We start from the raw sequence: 16807 nt of genomic DNA, 5'->3' as shown, positions 1-16807 counted from the left end.
TCGAGAGCGCTGTACAGAGTGCCACCTGATATGCTGGAACAGGCGCTTCTGGATCACCCTTGCCATCTCTCGGGCGATCTGGAAAGCGACACCGAGGCTTTACAGCTATGGCTCATTGATAGGCTGGATGATCTGGCCCCCAAGGGAGCCCTCCGGTCCACGGCGGCACGGCAATCTGCACCGTGGTTTACAGAGGGGCTTCGTGTGGCTCGTAGCCAATGCAAGGTGGCCGAGAGGGCCTGGCGCCTTCTGTATGATGGGGAGGCTAAACTCGCCTATAAGGCGGTGGTGAAGGCCTACCATCGGGACATCCTGGGAGCTAAGAGGGACTATTTGGCTAGGAGGATCGAGGCTTCTGCGAACTCCTGTAAGGAGATCTTCACTATTGTGAAGGAGTTCACGACCCCTAGCTCCCAATCGCCCCCGTTAGTCTCTTCGGATGCGTGGGCATGTGATCTTGCCGGTTTCTTTACTAATAAGATCAGGGCGATTCAGGCCTCCTTTGTGGAAGGACCGGAGGATGGAAGCGGCGTCACCGGGGCGGGCTGCGGACTTCCGCATACACCTGCGGCGGTGCTGTCTGATTTCCCTGCTGTATCCAGCGAGGTGTCTAGGCAGCTGTTGGCCAATCTGAAATCTGGCTCGCCACTTGACCCCTGCCCCGCCAAATTTTTGGCTGGGATGGCGGTGGTGGTGAACCCGCTAGTCAATCCCATCCTCAATGCCTCCTTGAGGGAGGGGAGGGTCCCTAGCTCTTGGAAAAGAGCGATGGTGATCCCCCTCCTAAAGAAACCGGGTCTCGACGCCGAGGTTCTGGCCAATTATAGGCCAATTTCACTTCTTCCGGCCCTCGCGAAGATCACGGAAAAACACGTCCACGGGGTCCTGTCGAGCTTTCTGGAAGCTAACAATCTGCTCCACCCATCTCAATCCGGTTTCCGCCCTAATTTTAGTACGGAAACGGCCCTGCTAGAAGTTACTGAGATCATCAGGGAGACTCTGGATGTCGGCGGGAGGGCCATGTTGGTCATGTTAGACCTATCAGCGGCCTTCGACACCGTCCCCCATAGGGCGCTCCTAGCGAGGCTTTATGACATCGGCCTTAGGGGGACGGCGCTCAGGTGGTTCACATCTTTCCTTGAAGGCCGCCGCCAGACGGTCTGGGTTTCCCAGAGCTCTGCCGAGATGCCACCACTGGGAGTTGGGGTTCCACAGGGTTCTGTGTTGAGCCCCACGTTGTTCAACATCTTTATGTCCCCTTTGGCGGCCTTGGTGGAAGCATATGGGGCCCAGATCGTCTCCTACGCCGACGACACGCAACTCCTCTTCACGTGTGAGAAAGACCAGGAGTTTGATGGAGGGAGAATTCGGGAATGCCTTGCTCTGGTCTTTGACTGGTTCCAACGGAACAGTCTAAGGGCCAACTCAAGCAAGTCTGAGGTTCTATTCTTTGATTGCGTAGCCGATCCGGAGTGGCAGCATTGGTGGCCGTCTGACATGAGCCCTCCTGCACAGTCTTCCTTGGTAGCAAAAAATCTGGGTGTCAAGCTAGACAACCAGCTGTCGCTGAGAACTCACATTCTGGGTCTGGCTGGCACCTGCTATGGAATTCTGAAAATGCTCCGCAAATTCCTGCCCGAGCTGTCTGAGGAGCACAGGCGGATTACTGTGCAGGCTCTCGTTGGCTCAAGGCTTGACTACGCCAATGCCCTTTTTCTTGGCCTCCCTGATTACCTAGTCCAGCGCCTACAGGTGGTACAGAATTCGGCCGCCCGGGCTATTTTTGGCCTGCGTAGACGAGCCCGAGCCTCCGGGCTGTTAGAGGCGTTACACTGGCTGCCCATCCGGAAGCGGATCCAGTTCAAGTCCCTGACCCTGATGCACAAAACCCTGTATGGATCTGGGGCCGAATATCTACGGCGGAGACTCGCCTTCTATCGACCAGTCCGCTCATTGCGTTCAGAATCCCTTTACAAAGCGGTGGTCCCGCGGGTGAGGGAGGCTCGCGCGGGAGGGCGCTCCTTTAGCTGCAAAGCTCCTCAGCTGTGGAATTCGCTCCCTCTCACGCTTCGCAGCACTGCCAATTTGCTCCAGTTCAGGAAGAGCCTGAAGACTTGGCTTTTTAATCTTTAGGCTGTTCTCACCGTTTTCTGTTTAGATCATTTCTTATTTTTTGCTGTGTTGTGTTATTTTTATCTTGAGTTGCAGGTGGAAAGCGCCGGGACACTCTTTTCGAGTAGCCGTGCGCTATACAAAAGCGTCATAACATAACATAACATAACATAAATCGCAAAAATTCACTATTAAGGAATCGCAAGCCCAAAGCCATGCACATCTGGCCCTAAATCTCTAAATAAGGTGCCAAGTTTAAAACAAAATCTTCAAAAATGTAGGCACAAAACTAACTTCAGCTGGATAACTAAAGTACAAAATTATCTTTAACTGACACTCTAATCAAGATTAAGCAGGCACACTATAGAAAATCAATAAATCAAAACCCTTCTCAAAGTTTCAAACATTCAGTTCCATTATTCCATAAGGAAATTATTCAAAGTAGATCACCTTCATTCTAAGTTCATGTCTATTCATTGTGGTTCCTCCCAAAACATAAAATAATTTCTCAGATCAATGTCTCTTTCCTCTGGCTAAATTGTTGCCAAATCTGCTAATTCGGGAGCGGTGTACTTTTCATTTGGCATTTACCCTTGTTCCTATTTTGGCTTGAGGATGTTAAAATCTCGGTCATTCAGATTTGTGAATGTTTTACCTAATTTCCCCCCATTTTTCTTCAGACTGTCAACTGTTTGCATCTCTCTGTTTCCTTCTCTCACATCTTCAGACTGATCAGCTTGTAACACGCTTCCATCTTCAGTCAGATTTGTTGCACTTGCCCCATTTGTATCTTCACCTGCTTCTTGATTTGCTCAACTTGCAACTGGAACACTTTGAGTTATTCTTGGAGTTTTCGTTTTTGAACTTTTATTTTCTTGTTTTTGATTTTGTTGTTTTTCTTATTCTTGAACTCTTTGTTCTAGTTTGCTTGATCTTCTTGAACTCTTTTTTCTCCCCATCTGTATCCATGTAGCAAACTCAAACTTGACCCTGTGAATTAGGGGTTGTGTCACCACTTTTTCATCTGCAGTATTCACTGTTTTTGTGTGACCTGTGTGGCTTTAATGTGTCAAACCCCACACTTCACAGCAGTATTCATGACCATGATCACCTGGTAGGGTCTTTTCCTTCGAGGCTCCAGCCAGTATTACAAACATGTTGCTTCACCACACTCCAATCACCAGGCTCTAGGTCATGGCAGGGCTCTTCACTTGTGGAAGGTAGCAGATTCACCTGGTAGGAGATAAAGTGTACCAAATCAACTAATCCTTTGCAGTAATCGAGAATCAAATCATCATTAACCTACGACTTTGTGGGGAGACAATCCTGTAGTTATGTGTCTTATTGGCTGTGCTGTCATACTCAGTAGAACTAAGGGAAGGGAATATGGCCATTGGCTATCTGTTTAGGTTGCAATGACAATATCATGCTGCGTGGCCAATATATCGAGTTCTGCAATCAGTTCTGCTACTTGTGCTGAAGTTACATTACAGAAGTATGATACTTCCACAATACAGGCTTTTGAGCAAACTGCATGTGTTGCTCAAAGAGTTCCACAAAGGTCTCTCAACAAAAAATCATTCAAAATTAAATCAAACTAGCCAATTTGATTTGTACTTCTTGACTATCCGGTCTTGGTGTGGTGCACAACTCAGTCACATCAATACAATCATGATCACTTTCATCTAAATTATCATAAAGCTTCTGCATTGGCAAAGGTAGAAGTGTTGCGAGATTCAGGGTAATGAGGAAAATGAACTATTTAGAACTGAAGACCAAGTGTGTAAGCTTATTAAGAAACAGAGACTTGATGGAGCCCCGGGTCCGAGCAGAATTCCAGCTTTCCTCTATAAAGAGAATGCACTAATTTGGGCAGGTTATCTAACAAGGGTTTTTAACCAAGCACTTCAAACTTCAACTATACCAGAGTCTTGGAAAGGTTTGATATTTTCTCCTATTTATAAAAGTGGAGAGTAGGCGCAGCCAACAAATTATAGATTAATTACGTTGCAAGATACAGAAGCTAAACTCTTTGCAGTAATCCCTCTGAGAGAACTAACAGAGTGGGCAACAGAAATGCACCTAATCCCCCGAAATCAATCGGGTTTTATACAAGGACAAGGTATGGCAACTAACATTTTAAAACTTGCAATTTTAATAAAAAAATACAAATTGAGAAAACAGCCTCTATACTTATGTTTTGTAGATTTTAAATCAGCTTTTGATTGTGTGAATCGACAAATCTTATGGGGAAATTGGAAAAATATAGCAATGGACCTGGCCTTTTAAAAGCAATTCAATTACTATAAACTGAGACCTGGACCAGGGTTCGATTAGGTAAAGGTACTCAGCTATCAAGAAAATGTAAACAACCCAAGGATTAAAACAAGGGTGCGTTTTAGAACCCTACCTATTTAATTAATTTTTATCCGATTTAATGGAAACTTTAGATAACGAGTTGGCTCAACCACCCAAATTGGCAGATAAATGTATTTCAAATCTATGATATGCTGATGACGTTGTCTTGCTAAGTAAATCAAAGATAGGCTTACAGCGTATTATAAATAAAATATCAAAATTCTCAATTGAGAATAAGATGGTAATAAATGAAGCAAAAACAAAAGTAATGGAAGTTAATAAAAAAGCACTGATACAATTGGTATTTGCAAAGTCAAAAATTGGAACAAGTGAAAACTTATAAATACCTAGGAGTACTGTTTGATAACAATGGCTCACTTTACAACATAAAACAGAACGGACAAAAATAAGTAACTCCCTACTTATGGCTTTTGGATCATTGACTCATTCTTTAGGTGGGCCTACCTATCTTCCACTACTAAAATGTATAAAAGCAAATTTGCTGCCCTGTCTCACCTATGGTAGCGAAGCACTTTGTGGTAAGGACTCCGTACTCGTGAATAATGCTATTACCAAAATGTTCAAGTATTTGGTTCTTCTACCTGTTAATGCATCACCTGCACAAATTAGATTAGAATTTGGAGTATGAAATCAGCAAATTGCAAGGATGGGTCAATATATTAAAGTATGGAAACAAATCAAAACTAATACTTCTAATCCAATGAATTGCTTACTCTGGCTAGATATACAGCTAAACCAAAGCTCACAATTTTGGAAACATCTGCAAACAGCGCTGAAAGAGCTGTCAGCACATGAGATTTGGGAAATGACTATAACACCATCATCTTTTAAAAAAGATGATTAACAGAATAATAAAACGTATGTCACTCCTGAAAGATAAAGAGCAATTTACTAAACGAGCACACGCATGGATGATTGTGAATGAGTACAAGATCCTTAAGTCCAGCCCTATCTAGAAACACCTTGGACTGCACAAATAAAAAATATATTTATTAAAGCGAGAGTTGGCCATTTTACAGGATTGGTGCATGCAATGCCATGGCTGCGACCATCTAAGTCGACCCCCTGCAGATTATGCAACCAATGGAAAGGAAACATTATTCATTTGATTTGTATATGTACAGAAATTAAGGAAGAAAGACAGATGTATTATAAGCGAGGAGTAAGATCATGTAGACACGCTCTGGTAGTCTGTTTTAAACCAACGGATATAATCATGAATGCAAATTTTACAAAGGGCCATATGTATGAAACAAAATTTCGCTTGCAATCGCATTTGCGATCGCAATTCAGGTAAGTGGGATGTAACAGCCTCGCAAAATAAGGAATCACAAAATAGCGATTCCCTATTTTGCGATTGCATTTAAGAAATCACAAATTGAGATTCCTTAAACGCAATGTAAGAGGCACAGAAAATGTGCAATTTGGCCATAAGGAATCGCAAACTACCAACAACTTCAAGTTGGTGGTAATTTGCGATTTCTTTGAAAAATTCACTTTTTTGCATTTTTCAAAGTGCCATGTGGCACACATACATGCCCTTAGGGCATGTATGTGTGCCACATGCGCACACTTGTACATTTCAGGGGTGCAACAGGGTGTCCTTTTGGCACCCTGGCACCCTTGAATTTGCATTCGCAATTTGCGATTCTCTAATTGAGAATAGCAAATTTCGAATATCTCCCCATTCATTTCTATGGGCCTCTAGGCCCATAGGAATGAATGGGGAGATATTCCTTAATTGCAAATCGTAATTTGCGATTCGCAGTTAAGGAATATTAAGGATTTGCAAAATTATTTGCTAATCCTACATACATAGCATTTTGCGATTCTCAAATAGCGATTCGCAAAAAAACGCTATTTGAGAATCGCAAAATGACTTTTTGATACATATGGCCCAAAGTTTCTTATTTTAACAAAAAATAATCTAGAAGCCAGTGACTCAAGTATAGTGAACTTGGTTGTAGAAAATGGCTAAATAGAAAAAAAAGAAAAAATAACTTGCAGAGGATAAATTGCACATAACTTATGATTTTATTAAGTGTAACTTGCCTCTTTTTTTATAATAAGATATAAGTTGTTGACTTGTAATATGGGGGAATTTAATTTGGTAATACTATGTGTTTCTTTCCCCGCAGTTGGTAATGTGTTTCTTTTGGTTTTATGTGGTTCTTGCAATTGAGGACTGTTTTACCATGGCTGCTTAATTGATGAATTTCCATTGTATGATTTTATTTAATCAAGCAATAAAGATTTGAACAGAAGATTCAGGGTATTACAAAGTTTTGTTTCTGAACAAAGTCCTTCATACAAATGGCATTTCTCATCTCTTTCTCGCAGATTGGTCCACAGGGGTATCTTGGTTGTCCTTGCTCTCCCGAACATCAATGTTGCCTGACTTTCACCGGTGGTCGAGTGAGGTGTTGAACGGTAAGCTTGCAATGTAGAGTTTAATACAATTTGTAGATTGAGCTTTCCAAGTGTAGCACGCTGCACTGCTTTCTTTAGTGTGCGCATAAATCTCTCAACCAGTCCGTTGGCCTGCAGTCGCAGAGGAGTGCTCTTTTGCTGCTTTGTACTGAGATGCTTCAAGAAGACTTTGAACTCCTGACTATTAAAAGGCGGGCCATTGTCAGATTTTAGTATGACTGGAACACCCCAGGTTTCAAAGGTGCCATCCAGTCTCTCAATGACTCATTCTTGAGTGGTGGATGAGAGAGCCTCAATTAATGGTAATCATGAGTATTCGTCCACAATCACCATCAGGTCATGTAAATTGTCGAGTGGACTGAAAAATTCAATGGCTATTCTCTCCCAGGCATGCTTTGGGAGTGCTGACATGTTTTAGGGGTGCTGCGTAACTTTGGTAGATAGGCAGTTGCATACATGACTGGCCTATAATTCCTCCCTAACCTGTTCGTCGATATATGGAAACCAGAATTGGTCTCGCAGAGCTCAATTTGTGGCAACAATTACCCTATGTCCCTCGTGGGCCACTTAAATAATGTTCGGACTGGACTGTTCCCATGGGGCACAGGGTCAGCGCTGATTTGCATATCGCCATTGTCTAACCCAGGGTGGTGTGGAGTGGAAAAACGATGGATTTGGGCCCAGATCTTTGGACTGGGGTGAATGTGTGACATTGATCCACATTCTGTCCATCATTGTTGTGTTTGCAGTTACCGCTCTAAGTGTACTGGGGATGCTCAGACGTGAGTCCCAGGCACTCCACACCACTGGAATCAAGCTAGCCGGGCTGAAGAGAGGTGTTACCTCGAAACCGGGCCGGTCCTCGGATGCTTGTTTCCGTTCTGGGAAGGACATGGCTTTTGTAGTTCGGACTGGACTGTTCCCATGGGGCACAGGGTCTGCGCTGATTTGCATATCGCCATTGTCTAACCCAGGGTGGTGTGGAGTGGAAAAACGATGGATTTGGGCCCAGATCTTTGGACTGGGGTGAATGTGTGACATTGATCCACATTCTGTCCATCATTGTTGTGTTTGCAGTTACCACTTAAATAATGTTCGGCCACAGATTCTCCAGCATTAAAATTCTCAACCCTCGCAATATAAATCCCTTTAGAGTTATATACAGTTCATCTTTGACATTTCTGTATTCCTGATAGTCACTCTCACTGGTGATAGTTTGAGTGTGCTAGTTCCACAACTGATGGGTAATTATATCTTTCAACTTTAGCATGTCAAAACCGTGGCAGTGATAACCTGAGCTAATGAAATGGCAGATGGTGTGTTTGATTTTACGATGAAGTTGATATAAGTTCTGGCGGACTAATAGAGTGCCAGGACCTTGAATAGGCACTTTGGAAAAGTAGTCAGAAGGGTTCTGATCCTTTACTGGATGATACACAATGTTATAATTGTACTTTTGTAGCCGTAATCCCCAGCCTTCAAAGCAAAGAGGCATCTTGGTCTTTGGATTGCCAATTATTGTTAGTAAAGGTTGATGATCCGTCACCAGCATAAAAGGCTTCCGTACAGGAATACATGAAAGTGATCACATGCCCACACTATGGCTAGACCTTTTTTCTCAGGTTGTGAGAAGGCATGTTCTGGTTGGGACAAACTCCTACTTGCATATGCCACGATATACCTTCAAACATTTGTAGATTTCCACTGGGCTGTGTAAGGATAGCACCTAACCCAACTGGGCTAGCATCAACAACAACCTCTGTATGAGGTTTCAGATTTAAGTAAGCCATTTCAGTAGCATTCTCAATAGCTTGTTTGATTTTCTTAAAACTGTTCTCACATTCATGTGACCAACTCTCTCAATAGAGCACAAACTGTGGCAAGGTCTTATTTATGTGTAGAACAGTAGCTGGTCATGCCAAGAAATGAACGCACCATGGAAACATCTTGTGGGGAATCAGCATTTGACAGTGTTTGTACTTTAGCAGGATCTGGAGTCATACTCCCATCACAGAAGATATGGCCAAAGAATTTTAGCTTTGTCTTATGGAACTCACATTTGTCTGCATTCAACTTCAAACCTGTTTCGGCAAGTAAATGACATAATCGTATAAGATCTTTATCATGTTTTTTAAGTGTAGCTCCGAAAACCAATATGTCATCACTGTATTGAACGCATTCATGACAGGCTGTATGATACGTCAAAGATGTCATGAAAGAAGTCTACAGTGGATGACACACCAAAACATAGTCTTTAGAACTGGAACAGACCAACATGTGTAGAAAAGGTTGTAACATAACTCCAATCTTATTCAATTTCTGATTATGACCTTTACTTAAATCAGGGTAAGATAAGACCTTTGCACCATTTAGTTGTAATATCATATCAGCAATGTGCGGACCTTGATGTCGTTCGTATTTCATTACCTTGTTTGCCCGACACATATGAATGGATGCGTGTATTGCTCCTTCACTGTCTTTTTGGGCACTACCACAATGGGAGAAACCCATGGCGTTGGACCAGTAGAATGCTCAATGATATCATGTTTAAATAATGGTTCAAGTTCTTTTACAACAGCATCTTGTAAATGAAAAGCAATTCACCAATGTCTCTGAGCAACAGGACAGACGTCTTCATTAATATGCAACTTTACTTTGATAGTCTTAAGTTTTCCCAACCCATGAAACAACAAAGGAAACTGACTTACTATTTCATGGTGGGCATTCATGTTGTAGTTCACAGAAATCAGTCCCACATCAGCAGCTGTGCTTAAGCTGAGTAGACAGACACTTAACACTGTCCCTTGAAGCACATGGATAGGTGCTTGACCTTCGTTTTATTGTGTTTCATCATCACTACAAATGAACTTTGACTTTTTAAGGGTGTCGATTCAGCTAATATATACACTTTGCCTTTTGACGGCATAAGTTGTGGTAAGGGATGTAGGTCATTACATTTCTTCTCAAGCTTAATGTTTATTAATGCACCACTGTCGATGTTAAAAGTATCAAATAACCATTTACTTTCAGTGTCATTTTTGGGCAATGTTTGAATGACTTTCAGGGCCGGACTGGGAAGCAAAACCGGCTCTAGCAAAGTGCTCGGCCGGCCCCCCCAACCCCCGGAGGGGGGGGGGGGTTGGGGGTGCGACCGTGCTCTCTGCCAGGGCCATTTTGTCGGCCGATTTTGTTACAGGGCCGTTTTTGCAGCAACACTGCAAAAACGGCCCTGTAACAAAAACGGCCTCCAGGGGCCCAAAACCGTCCCCCACCCTTGCGGCGCACTGGGGGATTGCCCGGTGCCCGCAACGGCCAGTCCGGGCCTGATGACTTTGGTACATTGGCATGTCGACTGTTCTTTGACTAACATTTTTCTTCAAATGTGGTAAGTTCGACATGCACATGCTTTTCTGAAGAAAACATCAATATGGCACATCCATCTCCTTTACTTGATACTGATATGGATGAACTGTTTGTTGATGATTCAGATGACAATCGACTTAGTTCAGTGTCAATTTGCCATACATAATGCCTCCGCTGGGCCTTCTGAGTGCGTGTTGAATGTTGCTTCTGGAACATTCTGGCAACCATTTTGTCTTCGCACCGTGACGCACTTGGTTCTCATTTCCACAGCCTTCACAAGTCTGTCTAATGCAAGACATTTGTCTTTGTGTGGAAATGAAAATCCACATCTAAAACATAACTTCTTTTTACATGTAGACATCACCTTGTGTCCTTCAGTCTTTTGCTTTGACGTGCTTTTCACACTCATGACTGATTCATTCTGGGCACCTTCAGCCTCCATGCAGAAGATTGTCGATTGATGGTTTTGCCAACTTTCCCTCATTCTTGACTGAAAACATATCTTTCATAGTCAACATTTGGTAATGTGACCGAATGCGATTTTGTGGCATTTTCTTTATGACTTCCTTTATGCCACCACGAGCAAGGTATTTGAGGTATTTGATACAAATTGTTGTTATCAGTTTCTCCAAGTGCATAAATGAAATCTTCAAATGTTTCTTTCCCTGAAGTACATCGGTCACCAATATTTTGCTTTTTGGAGGTATTGATTGATGAAGGTGATTTCAAGAAAGCGGCATGGTTCTAGATCTTTATGGAACTTAATGAGGTGGGACGCAGCACTCTTTCAGCCACTGCTTCTAGCTCCTTCTCTCTGATACCCAGTGATGTACTGGCCTCTGGATCATACTTGATAATAACTGGAAAAATTATTTTCTTCTTGGCCTCCATCAGAACAACAACCTGCCACTATTCCAGACTCCTTGGGCTGCTGTGCCCAGTGCTGCAGCATGAAGACTCTCTTTAATTACTTCTTATAAGTAGACAACTGATTTTGCATCTAGTTGGCTTTGCCTCTGATGTCTCTATGTACTTGATTACACCTGTTTGATCTCTGCCTTACAGCACTTATATTAACAGTGTAAGTGCGCTTGGCTGTAGCTTTGAAGTGAGCTAAAGAATGATGATGGATTCAACCCAGAACTGTGACTTGGGGTGAGTGTCCGAAAAGTTTCAGCGCTCCGTCCATCATCTCCTTGTGTTTGGTTTGTTTGCCCTAAGTTGGCAGGGTATGCCCAGACAAGGGTCCCTGGCTCACTTTTCCACTGGGTTCAAGCTAGCCTGGCTGACGAAGGGTGTTACCCAGAAACTGATCCCAGGATGCTTGTTTCTGGTTCATGGAAGACCTGGCTTGGCAGTTCGGTCTGGACTGTTCCCATGAGGCACAGGGTCAAGACTGATTTGCATATAGCTGGGTCTGAACTGAGGTGGTGAAGTGAGCTAAACAATGATGATGGATTCAACCCAGATCTGTGACTGGGGGTGAGTGTCTGAAAAGTTTCACCGCTTGTAATTGCAGCGGTATCACTCTATGTTGCGTAGTAGTGCTGTAGCTTTATACACAGCCCGACCAACAGGTTCACGACCAATGATGGATAGACTCTTTGTAAATGCTTTTATTTTTGACAGCTTAACAGTGTCTGAAACTGCACTTTGATTCCACATGAATTATGTGTTGATTCCATACTTTGATGACGGCACACGTGGCACATTCAAGCAGTTTTCTTGGACAAAGCAAACTCTCTGAGAGAGCACTGTCAATTTTTGGGGTTACTTATCACCTATCTCATCATCATTTGTAGTATTGTCCCATTTGGGGTACCTGCCACTGACTTTGCCACACAGAGAGCTTAGTAATATATGTCTTTATTCTTCTGCATGTAATTGGAAACTTAACATTCTAAAGCAGCCTTTACTGCAATACACTCTATTTATTAATTCATAGTACTACAGAGTTCATCAGGAGCCAAAAAGTTCCGTCATTGTTAATTTTCATGACGCTACCATCATGAGTTCCTGTTTTTGCTATAATTTTCAAATCCCCTTTGGGGTATAAAGTATTAATCTCCACCACATTTGTCTCACTCATGAAGACACTTTAGATTATGTCTCCTCTCTCCTGCGCATGAGCCTTGTTAAACAGAAGTAGTCTCACTTCAGTCAACAATCTGTCTATAAAACAATTCTCTCTCAAATTCACTCTCATTCTTTTCCATCTGATTAGTATTTTTAAGATAGTCATCTTTTGTTTTATATTTGTCTTATTCGTCAGGATGAAGCTGGCACACTATATAGGGCACCAAAATGTGGTACACTATGCAGAAAGTCCAGACAAACCCCAAAGGTATTACAGAGGCACAGTGACACCCCAAATGCTCTCTTTTGTGGTAGTGTGGGCAAGCAATTAGGTATATCAGAGGTTGGTGCTAAGCATTTATCACACATGCAAAATAACACATACGTTTATATAAATATGGATATCAAGATCATCATAATTGGGTAAGTACTTTTAGAGATATGACTTTTTACAGTTTTTAAAAATGGACACTGCATTTTCTGGATCAGCAATAGTATCCTATGGAGGAAAACCATATATTGCCTTGGGGCACTTGACAACGACTTACAGGACTGTTCTTCTGCACTTAAGGTGAGTATGGGGCAAGGTCCAAGGCCACACCAACGGGTCACCTCAGGAGGCTCTGGAACATCTGGGTGCAGAAGTATGTCACAGCATTAGGTGTCCCATTAACTTCAAAGGGAGAATGGTCCGGTTGCAAAAAGGTTGCAAGGAGGGACTGGGGGACAATTCTGGGGGAACCCAAAATTGTGGACACTTTTTGTCCACTTCTCCTCGGGATGTGGGGCTCGGTGTAGTGGTGTCTTTGGAGGAAGCCTGCAGAAAGAGGTTGCAGGTTGCAGGTGGCCACTGGAAGTCCAGTCTGGGCAAACCTAAGCATGGGCATGAATCTCGTGGGTCTGGGGACACCTTTGGCACTGTCACCTCCCTTGGACTCGGGCTCTGGACCGCGGGTGCTTAGGTGCTTTGAGGCATCGGTCACAGACTCATGTCTTGGTCTTTGTTTTGCAGAAGAAGGGCAAACAGGACAGCTGGGCCACTTATGAAGAGGGTCTCACTGTCCCTGAAGTTCTCGATGTGCAGGCCAGTCATCCTCAGTGTTGGTGTCGGGAATGGGCACAACAAGAGTTGGCTGCTGCAAGGTTTCGAGTACCCTCGGGTATCAGTTCTCTGCGGCTCTGGTTGGTCCTGGTGTCTTCTCACTCAGTGGAAGAACATATCTGCCGTTATGGGGCACAGAGTCCTCTTCCTGGAGAGCAGCTGTGTTGGACTGGCTGGGGAGCGACAACTCGGTGGACCTCACCTTGTGTCATGGGTGACTGCAGCTGCAGGGTAGTAGATTCCCTGCTCCAAGGGAGCTAGATTGGCAATTTGAAATGCACTGTCAGCTCTCCGGGTTTCTTGAGGTCTGCACAGAGGCAGGATGAGTCAGTTGCTCTCTGAGAGTCAGGTGCAGCAGGCAGGCTGGCAGGGTTGGCGCCAAGTCAGTTGTGTGCCTCTATGCTCGGGTCTGCAGTCTTCTTCTTCCACTCCTTCTTTTGTGTCCAACATAATCTGAAGTCTTGGTATCAGCGAATCCCCTAAACACTCAACTTACAGGCTTTAAGGGGAGTGAGGGATAGTAGCCAATAGGCTACTTACCCTTGGGGTCACTACAACCCCTAGATTACCACTTCCTTTGGGGAGTGGGCATCACCCTACCCTAGAATTCCTAATTCCACCACAACCAATATGGTGAAATTTCAAAATTTGGGTTCATGTCAGACTTGGTCACCCTAGAGGTGTGCCGAGCCTGGCAGTGCAACATGCCTCCTGTATAGCTAATTTTACCGCCTGTCCTGGCACCAGATGGGCCCTGGACAGGGGGTTTGGCAACCCCTCCTGGGAGGGAAGCCAGATTCACATACCAAAAGCGGTAGGCTACTAGAAGCCTCTTGCCTTAGAATGCAAATGTGCAGGTCATCCTGTGGGAGGGGTTGTAAAACACCCTCTGACCGAGCAAGATTTGGTTCTGACTTACTGAGAGCAAGGGCCGTCACCCCTTGCAGTCAGAAACTCGTCTGTGGCGGCAGGCTGGCTAAGACCAATCTGTCAGCACACTAGCAGTTAGTAGGTTTTCAGGGGGCACCTCTAAAGTGTCCTCTGAGTGCATGTATTAATAAATCCATCATTGATATCAGTGTGTGCTTATTAATACACGGTGTTTGATACCAAAGGCGATATGTTTCATTGAAGCCATTGTGTAGCTGGGGAATTCGTTTTGACCAGTGCCGAGGACATAGCTTAAGATGGCTTCCCTGCTCATTTGCAATATCTAATAATAGAACTACCTATCACAGGGGCATATCTGCTCATGCAGATATGTCCTCACATAAAATATAATGTACCCTGACTTAGGGCTCAAAGGCCCGCTGTAGGGGTGACTTACATATATTAGATGTAGTTACTTTGGCATGACGCAGAGGAGTATGTCATGTCAAGTTTTTGCTCATGGTTTGCACCATGTCACGCAGCCTGCAATGGCGGTCTGTGTGGAATTTGTATGTGGGATCCTTAGGGTGGCATAAGATATGCTGCAGCCCTTAGGGACCCTCTTTAGTACCCCTGCCATAGGTACTTGGAGTACCATTTACTAGGGACTTGCAGGGGTGATATAGTCCTTTGCCAATTGTAGCACAATTAGACAAACCTTGTTTTAGGGAAGGAGCACAGGCACTGAGGTCTGGTAAGCAGGCCTCAGTGCACTGTCAGAGTGGATAGCCAGTACCTAATAGCTTAAAAGGGGGCAAAACGTGTGTGTGTGGGGGGGATAACTGCAACAGAAGCCCAGTTCTTTACTGTCAGTAATCACAAGGAAAGCATGCATAGTTTCTAGTAATCCCTGCCTCCATGCCTTCTTTCCTATAAGCAATCTTACATCCATCCAATGGTAAAAAGTCTGACCAATCTGTCTTTTCAACATTTTCCTATGTGCTCTCCTATTTAACGTGTAGAACCACTCATTCTGGGCTTTGAGCTGTGCAGGTCTGGATGGCGCTTCATCTCAAACATGGCATGCCTCAAATTCTCATTATTTTTCATTTCTAACATACCATTCACAGAAAATTGCAATTTTGTATTATCAAGAATAATTCAAATCCATGTTCTGTAAACCACGGTTGTATATAATCCATTGTCCAAGAGCATTCTATGGGTGGGGGTACCAATTGGGGGCAGAACCTCTGCCTCACAGGTAGGAATTGCAGACTACCTGTGAGGGACTTACCTTCACAATATACGTAACACTAATGCAATTAGTCACTAGACTATTTCAAGACTGCCTGAAATGCAATACTTAATGTTAGTAAGCAAAACAAAAAACTTTTGTCTGCCTACCGGGATCAGACACAGAAAATCAAACTGGCCACAGCAAGGGGTTAGCACCTTAAGAGCTTTCTGTCCCACCAAGACACCAAGAAGGGACCTCGATCAGCGTCAATCTACCCTTACGGTCTGCGTATTCTTTTCAACATAGGCATATACACCACTCCCCATGATTAGTTCTCATACACAACTAGACTATTAAGGGTTTCATAGGAATTTAACCTATTAGGACTTTAACATATAGCCAGACTTGATGCTGCATGCCTTTTCAGCAGGCCACTTTATAATATTATCCTGAGATCCTATATTTTGATAAATCGGTAAACTTATACATAAACCCAAAATCCTTTCACATGGATTACATAAAATCACAATATTTCTTTATCAAAAGCACAATTAAAAAAGTTTTAGCAATTCGTGCAACACATTACAATGCAAAACAGTTTGATGGATAAGCAAAACCAAACACACTAACATACACCCTATGCGATATGCACAAAATAAATGACCACTCCAAATCACACTTTGTAAGACAACGTTCTGACAGTACAATCACTGCCACACTTATCTTCCTCTAAGTGTTTAAGACAAATCAAGACCCTATTGATGCTCGCAGCTCCCAACACTACATAATTCAACTTCTGACAATCAAACGATGTAGGGGTTTCCTAACTTTTGACAATTTTTGGGGTGTACATTTTTAAATACATTTTTCACCAAATTGTGCACGTACTAAGTGCGCCAAAATATGAACATATTTATGCCCTCATTTTCCACCAAAATTCTGTCAACAGTTTTAGCTAATAAATTAAAAAGGTTGATGCGCAGGATAGGGGCTTCATGAGTCTCAAAGGACGGAGGCACTTTCTTGTGCGAATAAAGATAAGTGTCACATGACAGGACAACATTTTAAGTCAAAACCAATAACGCTGTATTCATTTAATTAAAGCATCATTACAGAAGGTAAAAGTAGTTAGATTCAATTCAGTATCAATAATTCAGCAAAAATGTAAATTGTGAGATATCAGAACATAAAGTTGACTTCCAAAGCAAGTAAATAGCCAGTGTCAAGAAATATCAAAG

At 43.3% G+C, this 16807-nt stretch overlaps 1 long non-coding RNA gene across 1 annotated transcript in view; it reads left to right on the top strand.

The window, feature by feature from the left end:
- Nucleotides 1-16807, top strand: part of LOC144827264 (uncharacterized) — a 363221-nt gene that overhangs the window by 304531 nt on the left and 41883 nt on the right. Inside the window, exon 2 of the long non-coding RNA XR_013610105.1 lies at nucleotides 6832-6921. This is a non-coding gene — a long non-coding RNA (uncharacterized LOC144827264). The remainder of the gene's footprint in view (nucleotides 1-6831; nucleotides 6922-16807) is intronic.

The sequence above is a fragment of the Lissotriton helveticus genome, chromosome 4_1 (genome assembly GCF_964261635.1).
Source record: "Lissotriton helveticus chromosome 4_1, aLisHel1.1, whole genome shotgun sequence".
NCBI lineage: Eukaryota > Metazoa > Chordata > Amphibia > Caudata > Salamandridae > Lissotriton > Lissotriton helveticus.
Note: the sequence above shows the minus strand (reverse complement) of the source record. Positions and strands in the feature narration are given on the sequence as shown.